Below are 8,230 nucleotides of genomic sequence, written 5' to 3' on the forward strand. Positions count from 1 at the left end.
AGAAGTTCAGAGTTCATACAGATTTCCCACTTACGTGAGTATTCAAATAGAAATTGACAAGAAAACATTCACTGGGGGCTGGGTGCAGTGGCTCACACCTGTAATCCCAGCACTTTGGGAGGCCGAGGCAGGCGGATCATGAGGTCAGGAGATCAAGACCATCCTGGCTAACATGGTGAAATCCCGTCTCTACTAAAAATACAAAAAATTAGCCAGGCGTGGTGACAGGCGCCTGTAGTCTGAGCTACTCGGGAGGCTGAGGCAGGAGAATGGCATGAACCTGGAAGGCGGAGCTTGCAGTGAGCCGAGATTGCACCACTGCACTCCAGCCTGGGCAACAGAGCAAGACTCTGTCTCAAAAAAAAAAAAAAAAAAAATCCACTGGGAAATTTGACCGGGATCACATGACCTCCTGAGGGAACTAATGTTACTAGGCTGTTTTCTGATGAAGAGTCTCATTAGAAACCATCCTAGGATAGATTGACAGGAAATTCTGCGACAGGGAAAAAATGCAAAAAAGTTTTGGAAAAAATGCCCAAAATACAAACTACCACTTCTTGCAAGTTAAAACGCAGGAAGAAACAGTGTTCCCTGCATTTTGTGCACTCTGGACTTGTAGTCAGGTTTTGATTTTTCAAAGGTTATCTGAGGGTTAGAACCACAGCAATTTACCAAACACCACATGTTCTCACTCATAGGTGGGAATTGAACAATGAGAACACTTGGACACAGGGTGGGGAACATCACACACCGGGGCCTGTCGTGGGCTCAGGAGACGGGGAGGGATAGCATTAGGAGATATACCTAATGTAAATGACGAGTTAATGGGTGCAGCACACCAACATGGTACATGTATACATATGTAACAAACCTGCACGTTGTGCACATGTACCCTAGAACTTAAAGTATAATACTAATAATAACAAGGAAAAAAAAAAGAACCACAGCAATTTATCATAGCAACCAAGGTGGTGTGAAATGAGGCGGTAGATATAGGTCGGAGGTAGGTCCTGGCCACATAAAGAATTTCAGTTTTACCCTACATGCAATTGGAAAATTTTTAAACGTTAGAACTGCTTGGTTATTTTCCTTTTTTTTTTTTTTTTTTCTTTGAGATGCAGTTTCGTTTTTGTTGCCCAGGCTGGAGTACAGTGACTGGTACATATTAGGCTTTCATAAAATATTTAGTGAATTAACGAAAGGGAGTAATGTAGCTGCAGGACAGATTTTTTTGTTTTGTTGTTGTTGTTGTTGTTGTTGTTTTTGAGAGAGAGACTCCACCTGTCGCCAGGCTGGAGTGCAGTGGCGCCATCCTCAGCTCACTGCAACTTCCAACTCCCTGTTTCAAGTGATTCTCCTACCTCAGTCTCCTGAGTAGCTGGGATTACAGGCACGTACCACCACGCCAGGCTAATTTTTGTATTTTTAGTAGAGACAGGGTTTCACCATGTTGGCCAGTATGGTCTCTCCATCTCTTGACCTTGTGATCCACCTGCCTCAGCCTCCCAAAGTACTGGGATTACAGGTGTTAGCCACTGCTCCCAGCCAGGATAGAAAATAACCAAGCAGGCTGGGCGTGGTGGCTCATGCCTGTAATCCCAGCACTTTGGGAGGCCGAGGCGGGCAGATCGCCTGAGGTCAGGAATTCGAGACTAGCTTGACCAACACAGAGAAATGTCGTTTCTACTAAAAATACAAAATTAGCCAGGCGTGGTGGCACATGCCTGTAATCCCAGCTACTGGGAGACTGAGGCAGGAGAATCACTTGAACCAGGGAGTCGGAGGTTGCAGTGAGCCGAGATTGTGCCATTGCACTCCAGCCTGGGCAACAAGAGGGAAACTCCATCTCAAAAAAAAAAAAAAATACTGTCCTGCAGCTACATCACTCCCTTTTATTCATTTGCTAAATATTTTATGAAAGCCTAATATGCACCAGTCACTGTTATAGACTATGAAAATAAACTGCTGGATAAGACACACAGGGCCACATCCACTGCTACCCTGGATGGTGTCTTTGGACAATTTTTTTAAAGATAGCCCTTCTGGTCAGAAAGTGGAGGCAGACTAGATTTGAGCCCACACACCCACCTCAGCTAGGTGTCCTTGCACAGTGCACAACCTGTACAAATATTTATATGTGCCTGAACAAATGACGACTTCAAGGGACATATGTTTTGATGGGAGCAGATAGACAACAACCAAGCAAAATCCAAGATAATTATAAAGGATGATGTGATCAGGAAAAACTACAGGGGAAACACTTTCATAGATAGGATGGTCCGTAAAGTTTCTCTAAGGAGATGGCAATTCAGCTGAGACAAGAAGTCCAAGAAGAAGCCAGCTGTGAAATAAGCAGTGAAAAGTATATGCTGGTAAATGAGAAGAGCCCGTGCAACGGCCTCGGAGCAGGAATGAGTTTGACATCTTTGAGAAACAGAAAGAAGGTTGGTGTGGCTGTGTAGCAGGACGAGTCGCAGACAAAACTCCTCAGACACCGGATTAAAGAAGGAAGAGGTTTTTATTCGGCCAGGAGCGTCGGCCGACTCACGTCTTAAGACCTGAGTTCCCCGAAAAAGAAATTCCTAGCCCTTTTAAGGGCTTACAACTCTAAGGGGTCCACGTGGAAGGGTCATAATAGATCAAGTAAGCGTGAGGAACATGACTGGGGGCTACATGCATCAGCTAACAGAACAAAAAGTTTTACAGTGCTTTCTCATACAGTGCTTTCTCATTGTATGCTTTCTCATTGTATGCTTTCTCATACAATGTCTGGAATTTATAGATAACACCAGTAGTTTTGATCAGGGGTTATTATTATTATTATTATTATTATTATTATTTTAACCACCAGGGCCAGGTGTTGGCGCCAAGGTCGTCTAGCTATTTATCTTACTTCTGTTTCTTTCCAACTTTTTGCTTTCTCCCTTTTCTCCTGTCTTATAAACTAGGGGAAGGGGAAGTGGGGGAGAAGCTGGGAAGGACAACAGAAGTGGTGGTCTCATTCCAGCTGGAGTGCCCTGACCAAGTAGAAGAGCAATATGGGATGAAGCTGGAAGTGGGTAAAATTCCCGTGTTATGTGGGCTTTGATAAATTGCATGGCCTATGGGACATGAATTTAGAGATGTCCAGTGGGCATGGGTGTGGAATGACAGTGCACACAGTGACTTCACATGCATCAGCATAAAAATGTCATTGAATCCCTGGGTGAGAATAATACTCCCTAGGGAAATATGGACTGTGGACAGCACCTTCAGGAAGGTTAAACTTCAAGAGGCATGATAGAGGAGTCAGTATAACAACAGAGAGTAAGAGCTCAACCTCTGAACACCAGTGTCTCTGGGTTTGAATCTGTTACTTTCTGTAGAACATGGACAAGTTATTTAACTTTTCTGAGTCATGGGCTCATCATGTAAAACGGAAATTTAAAGTACTGATGTCAAGAAGCCATTCAGAGGATTACACTATAAAATGTATGCAAACTATTACAGTGCCTGGCACTTAGGAGGGGCTCAGTAAATGGCAAACAAGAACTTACACAAACACACACATACACACTCGCATTTTCAAAAAAAAACTGAAAAGGGATTTTTAAAGAGGAAGAATAAGAGTCTGGATAATAGTGTCACTGAAGCCAATTGAAGAGAGAGTTAAAAGATGAAGATATGGCTAGGCGCAGTGGCCCACACCTGCAAGCCTAGCACTTTGCGAGGCTGAGGCAGGAGAATTGCTTGAGCCCAGGAGGTTGAGACTATGAACCCTGAACTCCTGGGCTCAAGAGATCCTCCTGATTCAGCTTCCCGAGTATGTGGGACTACAGGCATGCACTGCCACAGCTGGCTAATTTTTCTTTTTTTTTTTTTTTCTTTTTTTGTAGATGTGGGGTCTCCCTATCTTGCCCAGTTCATCTCAGACTGCTGGGCTCAATGGATCCTCCTGCCTCAGCCTCCCAAAGTACTGGGATTACAGGCATGAGCCACCACACCTAGCCTATAGTTTTTAATCCACAAGTTTCTCATAAAGAAAATAAAATGACCATAAATGTAAAGGAACTGAGCTCTTGCAAGGAGTTTTTGAAGCTAGCTCTTTGGAGGGTACATTTTTAGTCTGAAACTTTTCTGGAAAAAAAAAAAGTAGGAGTTAAACAAAGGGAGTGGGTATTTGTAGTCCAAAGCCAGAGGCATTGTTATCTCTTTCCTTGAGGGTTCAAGGACTAACACAACGACAGAAAAACTCCCTCCCACTTCCTCTCTGTTATCATTTTATATCATTTGTTTTGTGACAGAGCCTGTGTTGCAGACACCCTCTATGCCCATAGATAGGAAATTAACAATCCAAGGCCATTTTCAGAATTTTTTGTTCCAGTAACCCTTCTGAATCATACACCTGGCTCTCCAATATTACCAATCAGCCATTTTAAAAATTATTTAGAGACAAAAGAGGCTGTCGTGGCTCATTGTAGAGTGACCCTGACTTCATCTCCACTCAACAAGTGCTGGAACATAAACAGCACACACATCAGATCAGTTTTATAACTATTCTGGGAAACACGTGAGATAGGCCTGAATATGAAAATGAAGTCATTTTCAAGGTCACTGTTTCAATAAAGGAAAACCTAATTGAAGCAAGCTGATTGTAAGTAAGTTTTGACTAGTAGTATGGGCCTTCTCTCTCCAACAGGCTGCATATGCCATAAATTATTCACGTATGTGGATGAGTTATTCTGATTTTCATGATGAGATCCTGGCTACTGTGCCATGTTCAGCTCATCCTCAATTTATTCTAACAAAAGAGCTCTCTTACCCTGGTTAGGGCACCCTGTCCCCTGGAGAGATTGTTCTCTAATGTAAATAGAAGCCCATCCAGCAAGCTGCCTGGGTTCTCACGTCCCGCTGAGCCCGCTAACAGCACTGCCAGTTTTGACCACAAGGTGGCGCCCGCAGAGCTCCACAGACGCTGCACAGCTGTGAACTCAACTCCAGCCCTCAGGGAAGGCAGCTCGCAAAGATCTAGGGCAGCCCGCCGATTTCCCAAAAAGAGCACTGAGAACCCAGGAAGGTGAGGGCCTAGCCCAAACTACACTGCTAGTTTGGAGGAGACAGAACTATGCCTCTTGATATGGTTTGGCTGTGTCCTCACTCAAATCTCATCTTGAATTGTAGCTCCCAGAATTCCCACGTGTTGCTGGAGGGACCCGGTGGGAGATAATTGAATCATGGGGTCAGTTTTCCCCATACTGTTCTCGTGGTAGTGAATAAGTCTCACGAGATCTGATGGCTTTATAAGAGGGTTCCCCCTTCCCTTGACTCTGTCTCTCTGGCCTGCCCGCCATGTAAGACGTGCCATGTAATACATTGTTAGGCCTCCCCAACCACGTGAAACTGTGAGTCCATTAAACCTCTTTTTCTTTATAAATTACCCAGTCTCAGGTATGTCTTTATCAGCAGCATGAAAACGGACTAATACACCTCCTCACTGTCAAACCCAAGTTCATCCAGCCAAACCAAAGTGGTTTTCAAACCAGAAGCAAAAAACAAGCAACACCACCTTTTTTAGTCAAATTTTATTGATAAAATATACTTTTGTCACTGCCCCCATCCACCCCACCCAAGCCCCCACGTCTCAACAAATGAAAATGGAGTCGCCCTGATTGAAAGAATCATTCCTGAGGCATCACTGAAGAACCATCAGTTTCCTCAGAAGAGTTTGAAAATGATTGATGAGGCTAGGTGCAGCGGCTCACACCTGTAATCCCAGCACTTTGGGAGGCCCAAGGTGGGTGGACTGCTTGAGGCCAGGAGTTTGAGACCAGCCTGGCCAACATGGTGAAACCCCATCTCTACTAAAAATACAAAAATTAGCTGGGTGCCTGTAATCCCAGCTACTGGGGAGGCTAAGGCAGGAGAATTACTTGAACCTGGGAGGCAGAGGTTGCAGTGAGCCGAGGTCCCGCCACTGCACTCCAGCCTGGGCAACAGAGGGAGATTCTGTCTCAAAAAAAAATAAAAAATAAAAATAAGAAAGAAGAAGAAAATGATTGATGGAGTGGAATAAACTCTGAGCCGGGAGCCCTCAAACATGCTTGTCGTATTGATATTCTCTCTGTGGTCATAATTCTCTTCGCTGTTGCATTTCCACCTCCTCCACAGCCTCTAAATCTACCCTGGACTCTGCCAGGGCTCAGACACCTGATGTCCCCCTGACCTCTGAGTTTACGAACCCCAACCTGGACCACAGTTGAACCATGTGGCCACAGTCATGGGAGCACTTGAGATTCTCCAGCCCCTGGCCCTTCTGCCCCACCTCCCTGGCTAATGCCTTACCTTGGCTTCTTCCTGCTGCTGAGTTCTGCCAAGAAAATAAAATAGTCACTAGTTGGTTCTGTTACAAAATTAATGGTTTCCAGCTTTAGCTGGGCCACTGACACTATGAACACCGCTTTGCAGCTCTAGTGGGTTTCTTTTTCCATGCCTCACAGAGATGACCTGGCCATCCAACCCACTCCTTGCCTCTATCGCTGTTAACACAAAACTGAGTCCTCACTGCATGCCAGATATTATTCCAAAAACATCATAGGTACTAACTCCTTTAAACTTTGCAACAGTCCTACAGGGCAGAAAAAAAATCCCCATTTTACAGATGAGAATCAGAAGAACAGAGATCAAAGGACTGAGAATGTGAGCCTAGGTCATCTGGCTGTAAAACCTATGTTCTTGGTCACCAGTGCCATGTGGCCTCTGGTGACTGTGCCCGAAGTGCCACTTAGAAAATAGAAGCTCTCTTGGCCGGGCTCAGTGGCTCACGCCTGTAATCCCAGCATTTTGGGAGGCCGAGGCAGGTGAATAACCTGAGGTCAGGAGTTTGAGACTAGCGCAGCCAATATGGTGAAATCCCATCTCCACTAAAAATACAAAAAATAGCTGGGCACGGTGACACCCACCTGTAATCCCAGCTACTTGGAAGGCTGAGGCAGGAGAATCGCTTGAACCTGGGAGTTGGAGGTCGCAGAGAGTGGAGACCACACCATTGCACTCCAACCTGGGCGACAAGAGCAAAACTTCGTCTCAAAAAAAAAAAAAGAAAGAAAGAAAAAGAAAATAGAAGCTCTCAGGCATCAAGTCCCTCTATTTCCATCCCTTCTACCTAATTATTTAACCGTATCTCCATCCATCGTTTAAACCTTCCCATTCTACCTGTAATTTTGCTTCCAATTTCTCCAGAGTTCAGAGGACTTGCTCACCAATGAGTCTTACCTCATTCTTCTACTAAAACTGCTCCTATTAAAGGTTCTGATAAAACCTTGTTTGCCAGACCCAGTGGCTGTCCCTAGTCCTCATCTTTCCAAACCTCAGAGGTGCTTTGTCACTGCTATATCCCTCTGCCGCAGCCTTTCCTCCTGCAGCTCATGTGATGCTATTCCCCTCCCATCTTCTACTTCTACAACAGGCATTCTCACTTGCTCTTTCTAAATGCAGATGTTTGACGCCTTCCTCATACCACGTAGGTCAGAATCGCTAGCTGCATAGCCCAGGCATTAGCAGGTTTTCAGAGCTCCAAAAGTGAATTTTTTTTTTTTTTTGAGACAGAGTCTTGCTCTGTCACCCAGGCTGGAGTGCAGTGCCACAATCTTGGCTCACTGCAACCTCTGCTTCAAGTGATCCTCCTACCCCAGCCTCTCGAGTAGCTGGGATTACAGGTGTGTGCCATGATGCCTGGTTAATTTTTGTATTTTTAGCAGAAACAGGTTTCACCATGTTGGCCAGGCTGATCCCAAACTCCTGAGCTCAAGCGATCTGCCCACCTTGGCCTCCCAAAGTGCTATGATTACAGGTGTAAGCCACTGTGCCCGACCTCAGATCAATGGTTCTTAACCCTGACTGAGCAGCAAAATCACTTGTGGAGGCCGGGTGTGGTGGCTCATGCCTGTAATCCCAGCACTTTGGGAGGCCAAGTCAGGCAGATCACTTGAGCTCAGGAGTTCGAGGCTGGCCTGGACAACATGACACAACCCCATCTCTGCAAAACTTAGCAGGTGTGGTGGCGCGTGGCTGTAGTCTCAGCTACTCAGAAAGCTGAGGTGGAAGGATCACTTGAGAGGTTTCAGTGAGCCAAAATTGCACCACTGGACTTCTGCCTGGGCAATAGAACCAGACCTTGACTCAGGAAAAAAAAAAAAGAACCACTGATCTGAATAAGCCAGACATTGACAATAAATTCTGTATGATTCCACTG

This window comes from Gorilla gorilla, chromosome 17 (assembly GCF_029281585.2).
Source record: "Gorilla gorilla gorilla isolate KB3781 chromosome 17, NHGRI_mGorGor1-v2.1_pri, whole genome shotgun sequence".
Taxonomy (NCBI): Eukaryota; Metazoa; Chordata; class Mammalia; order Primates; family Hominidae; genus Gorilla; species Gorilla gorilla.